This window comes from Arachis hypogaea, chromosome 10, assembly GCF_003086295.3.
Source record: "Arachis hypogaea cultivar Tifrunner chromosome 10, arahy.Tifrunner.gnm2.J5K5, whole genome shotgun sequence".
NCBI lineage: Eukaryota > Viridiplantae > Streptophyta > Magnoliopsida > Fabales > Fabaceae > Arachis > Arachis hypogaea.
The window spans coordinates 69786538-69792625 of NC_092045.1; the positions used below are offsets into that span (position 1 = coordinate 69786538).

Here is a 6088-nt window from a genome sequence, read left to right on the forward strand (position 1 = left end):
GTGATCGCCACTGAGGAAGACCTCAATGGACGTCCACTGGCCTCCAATGAGTTCCCTAATGAGGAACCATGGGAATCTGAGGCTCACACTGAGACCATAGAGATTCCATTGGAATTACTTCTGCCATTCATGAGTTCTGATGAATATTCTTCCTCTGAAGAGGATGAAGATGTCACTGAAGAGCAAGTTGCTAAGTACCTTGGAGCAATCATGAAGCTAAATGACAAGTTATTTGGTAATGAGACTTGGGAAGATGAACCCCCTTTGCTCACCAAAGAACTGGATGACTTGACTAGGCAGAGATTACCTCAAAAGAGACAGGACCCTGGGAAGTTCTCAATACCTTGTACATTAGGCACCATGACCTTCGAGAAGGCTCTGTGTGACCTAGGGTCAAGCATAAACCTCATGCCTCTCTCTGTAATGGAGAAGCTAGGGATCTTTGAGGTACAAGATGCAAGAATCTCACTAGAGATGGCAGACAATTCAAGAAAACAAGCTTATGGACTTGTAGAGGATGTTCTGGTAAAGATTGAAGACCATTACATCCCTCCTAATTTCATAGTCCTAGAGACTAGGAAGTGCATGGATGAATCCATCATCCTTGGAAGACCTTTCCTAGCCACAGCGAAGGCTGTGATTGGTGTTGACAGAGGAGAATTGATCATTCAAATGAATGCAGAATCCTTTGTGTTTAAGGCTCAAGGATATCCCTCTGTTATCATGGAGAGGAAGCATGAAGAGCTTCTTTCAAGACAGAATCAAACAGAGCCCCCATAGTCAAACTCTAAGTTTGGTGTTGGGAGGCTACAACCAAATTCTAAGTTTGGTATTGAACCCCCACATTCAAACTCTAAGTTTGGTGTTGGGAGGTTCCAACATTACTCTAAACATCTGTGAGGCTCCATGAGGGCCTATGATGAGCGGATAATTTATACGCTTTTTGGCATTGTTTTTAGGTAGTTTTTAGTAAGTTCAAGCTACTTTTAGGGATGTTTTCATTAGTTTTTATGTTAAATTCACATTTCTGGACTTTACTATGAGTTTGTGTATTTTTCTGTGATTTTAGGTAAATTCTGGCTGAAATTGAGGGACTTGAGCAAAACTCTGAAAAAGGCTGACAAAAGGACTGCTGATGCTGTTGGAATCTGACCTCCCTGCACTCGAAATGGATTTTCTGGAGCTACAGAACTCCAAATGGCGCGCTCTCAACGGCGTTGGAAAGTAGACATCCAGAGCTTTCCATCAATATATAATAGTCCATACTTTATTTGGAAATTGACGACGTAACTTGGCGTTGAACGCCAAGTACATGCTGCTGTCTGGAGTTAAACGCCAGAAAAACGTCATGATCCGGAGTTGAACGCCCAAAACACGTCATAACTTGGAGTTCAACTCCAAGAAAAGCCTCAGCTCGTGGATAGATCAAGCTCAGCCCAAACATACACCAAGTGGGCCCCGGAAGTGGATTTATGCATCAATTACTTACTCATGTAAACCCTAGGAGCTAGTTTATTATAAATAGAACATTTAACTATTGTATTAGATGTCTTTTGACCACGTTTCATCTTTGGTCTCAGTTTTGTTTTATTCTTCATCTTAGGAGGCCATTGAGCACGTTTTGGGGGGCTGGCCATTCGGCCATGCCTGAACCTTTCACCTATGTATTTTCAACGGTGGAGTTTCTGCACACCATAGATTAAGGGTGTGGAGCTCTGCTGTACCTCAAGTTTCAATACAATTACTATTACTTTTTACTCAATTCTCTTTTATTCTTATTCCAAGATATACTTTGCACAACACGTTGATGAATGTGATGATCCGTGACACTCATCATCATTCTCACCTATGAACGCGCGTGATTGACAACCACTTCCGTTCTACCTTAGGCCGGGCGCATATCTCTTAGATTCCCCAATAGAATCTTCGTGGTATAAGCTAGATAGATGGTGGCATTCATGGGGATCCGGAAAGTCTAACCTTGTCTGTGGTATTCCGAGTAGGATCCTGGGAATCCGGAAAGTCTAACCTTGTCTGTGGTATTCCGAGTAGGATTCCGGTATTGAATGACTGTGACGAGCTTCAAACTCCTGAAGGCTGGGCGTGATGACAAACGCAAAAGAATCAATGGATTCTATTCCAACCTGATTGAGAACCGACAGATGATTAGCCGTGCTGTGACAGAGCATTTGGACCATTTTCACTGAGAGGATGGGATGTAGCCATCAACCAAGGGTGATGCCTCCAGACGATTAGCCGTGCAGTGACAGTGCATAGGACCATTTTCCCGAGAGGATTAAAAGTAGCCATTGATGATGGTGATGCCCTACATACAGCTTGCCATGGAAAGGAGTAAGAAGGATTGAAGAAAGAGTGAGTAGTGAAGTAGAGTTTCAAGAGGAGCACAGCACCTCCATACGCTTATCTGAAATTTCCACTATTGATTTACATAAGTATTTCTATCCCTTTTTATTTTCTATTTATTATTAATTATTCGAAAATCCATAAACCAATTTAATCTGCCTAACTGAGATTTACAAGGTGACCATAGCTTGCTTCATACCAACAATCTCTGTGGGATCGACCCTTACTCGCGTAAGGTTTATTACTTGGACGACCCAGTACACTTGCTGGTTAGTTGAACGGAGTTGTGAATTCAAATAAAGCCAATTATTAAATTTCATACAAGTACAAAGAGCATATGATCACAATTTCGTCCACCAAGTTTTTGGCACCGTTGCCGGGGGTTGTTCGAGTATGGACAACTGACAGTTCATCTTGTTGCTCAGATTAGGTAATTTTCTTTTCAAAAATCTTTTTCAAAAATTTTCTTTTCTTTTTCGTTTTTCTAACCATGTTTTTCGAAAAAAATTAATAAAAATACAAAAAAAATTAATAAAATCATAAAAACTAAAAATATTTTGTGTTTATTGTTTGAGTCTTGAGTCAATTTTTAAGTTCGGTGTCAATTGCATGCTTTTAAAATTTTTCTTGCATTTTTTTCGAAAATCTCATGCATTCATAGTGTTCTTCATGATCTTCAAGTTGTTCTTGACAAGTCTTCTTGTTTGATCTTGATGATTTCTTGTTTTGTGTTGTTTGTTGTTTTTTCATGTGCATTTTTGCATTCATATTTTCCATGCATTAAAGATTTCTAAGTTTGGTGTCTTGCATGTTTTCTTCGCATCAAAAAAAAAAATTTTTAAAATTATGTTCTTGATGTTCATCATGATCTTCAAAGTGCTCTTGGTGTTCATCTTGACATTCATAGCATTCTTGTATGCATTCATTGTTTTGATCTAAAAATTTCATGCATTGAGTATTTTTGTTGTTTTTCTCTCTCATAATTAAAAATTCAAAAATAAAAAAAATATCTTTTCCTTATTTCCCTCCAAATTTTCGAAATTTTGGGTTGACTTGGTCAAAAATTTTTAAAAATTAGTTGTTTTTCACAAGTCAAGTCAAAATTTCAATTTTAAAAAAATCTTATCTTTTCAAAATATTTTTCAAAAATTATATCTTTTTCATTTTTTTCTATTTTTCGAAAATTCCAAAAATCTTTTTCAAAATATTTTCAAAATCTTTTTCCTATCTTTACATCTAATTTTTGAAAATTAGCTAACAATTAATGTGATTGGTTCAAAAATTTAAAGTTTGTTACTTTCTTGTTAAGAAAGGTTCAATCTTTAAGTTCTAGAATCTTATCTTGTAGTTTCTTGTTAGTTAAGTAATTTTAAAAATTAAATCTTTTTTCAAAAATATCTTTTTCTTAAAAATCTTTTTATCTTTTATCTTATCTTTTTCAAAAATTTTATCTTTTTCAAAATTTGATTTCAAAATATCTTATCTAACTTCTTATCTTCTTATCTTTTTCAAATTTTGATTTTAATATCTTTTTCAATCAACTAACTAACTTTTTGTTTGTTTCCTATCTTTTTCAAAACCATCTAACTACTCTTCCCTCTCTAATTTTCGAAAATACTTCTCTCTTTTTCAAAAATTTTTTTGTTTTAAAATTTAATTTTAATCTTATCTTATCTCTAATTTTCGAAAATTTACTAATCCCTTTTTCAAAATTGTTTTCGAAATTCTCCCTATCTTTTCTTATTCTATTTAATTATTTATTTACTAACACTTCTCTTCACCTCTCTTTATCTAAAAATCCGAACTCATTATATCCCTTGTGGTTGGATTCTTCTCCCCTTTCTTCTTCTACTAACATAAGGGAATCTCTATACTGTGACATAGAGGATTCCTCTTTCTTTTCTTGTTTTCTTCTCTTTCATATGAGTAGGAACAGGGAAAAAGGCACTCTTGTTGAAATTGATCCAGAACCTGAAAGGACTCTGAAGAGAAAATTAAGAGAAACTAAATTACAACAATCCAGAAACAACCTTTCAGAAATTTTTGAACAAGAGAAGGAGATGGCAGCCGAAAATAATAATAATGCAAGGAAAATGCTTGGTGACTTCACAAAGCCAACGTCCAAGTTTGATGGAAGAAGCATCTCCATTCCTGCCATTGGAGCCAATAACTTTGAGCTGAAACCTCAGCTAGTTGCCTTAATGCAACAAAACTGCAAGTTTTATGGACTTCCATCTGAAGATCCTTATCAGTTTTTAACTGAGTTCTTGCAGATCTGTGAGACTGTAAAGACGAATGGAGTTGATCCTGAAGTCTACAGACTCATGCTTTTCCCTTTTGCTCTAAGAGACAGAGCTAGAATATGGTTGGATTCACAACCTAAGGATAGCCTGGACTCCTGGGATAAGCTGGTCACTGCCTTCTTGGATAAATTCTTTCCTCCTCAAAAGCTGAGCAAGCTGAGAGTAGATGTTCAAACCTTCAAACAAAAAGATGGTGAATCCCTCTATGAAGCTTGGGAAAGATACAAGCAGCTGACCAAAAGATGTCCATCTGACATGTTTTCAGAATGGACCATATTAGATATATTCTACTATGGTCTATCTGAATTTTCGAAAATGTCATTGGACCATTCTGCAGGTGGATCTATTCACCTGAAGAAAACGCCTGAAGAGGCTCAAGAACTCATTGACATGGTTGCAAACAACCAATTTATGTACACCTCTGAGAGGAATTCCGTGAATAATGGGATACCTCAGAAGAAAGGAGTTCTTGAAATTGATGCTCTGAATGCCATATTGGCTCAGAACAAAGTGTTGACTCAGCAGGTCAACATGATCTCTCAAAGTCTGAATGGATGGCAACATGCATCCAACAGTACTAAAGAGGCAGCTTCTGAAGAAGCTTATGATCCTGAGAACCCTGCCATGGCAGAGGTTAATTACATGGGTGAACCTTATGGAAACACCTATAACTCATCATGGAGAAATCATCCAAATTTCTCATGGAAGGATCAACAAAAGCCTCAACAAGGCTTTAACAATGGTGGACGCAATAGGCTTAGCAATAGCAAGCCATATCCATCATCTTCTCAGCAATAGACAGAGAATTCTAAACAAAACACTTCTAATTTAGCCAATCTAGTTTCTGATCTGTCAAAGGCCACTTTCAGTTTCATGAATGAAACAAGATCCTCCATCAGAAATTTGGAGGCACAAGTGGGTCAGCTGAGTAAGAAAGTTATTGAAACTCCTCCCAGTATTCTCCCAAGCAATACAGAAGAAAATCCAAAAGGAGAGTGCAAGGCCATTGATGTGATCAATGTGGCCGAATGCATAAGGGAGGAGGAGGACGAAAATCCTAGTGAGGAAGACCTCCTGGGACGTCCCTCAAGCAAGAAGGAGTTTCCTGTTAAAGATCCAAAGGAATCTGGGGCTCATACAGAGACCATAGAGATTCCATTAAATCTCCTTCTGCCATTCATGAGCTCTGAAGACTATTCTTCCTCTGAAGAGGATGAAGATGTGACTGGAGAGCAAGTTACTCAATACTTAGGAGCTATCATGAAGCTGAATGCCAAGTTGTTTGGTAATGAGACTTGGGAAAGTGAACCTCCCCTGCTCATTCATGAACTAGATACCTGGATTCAGCAAACTCTACCTTAAAAGAAACAAGATCCTGGCAAGTTCTTAATACCTTGTACCATAGGCACCATGACCTTTGA

The 6088-nt window shown here is 37.4% G+C and overlaps 1 non-coding gene across 1 annotated transcript; it reads right to left on the reverse strand.

Moving 5' to 3' along the window:
• Positions 1-4820: 4820 nt before the first annotated feature.
• Positions 4821-4924, reverse strand: LOC112718846 (small nucleolar RNA R71). Its single transcript, XR_003161174.1, has one exon. It is a non-coding gene; the product is annotated as a small nucleolar RNA R71 (small nucleolar RNA).
• Positions 4925-6088: the final 1164 nt, after the last annotated feature.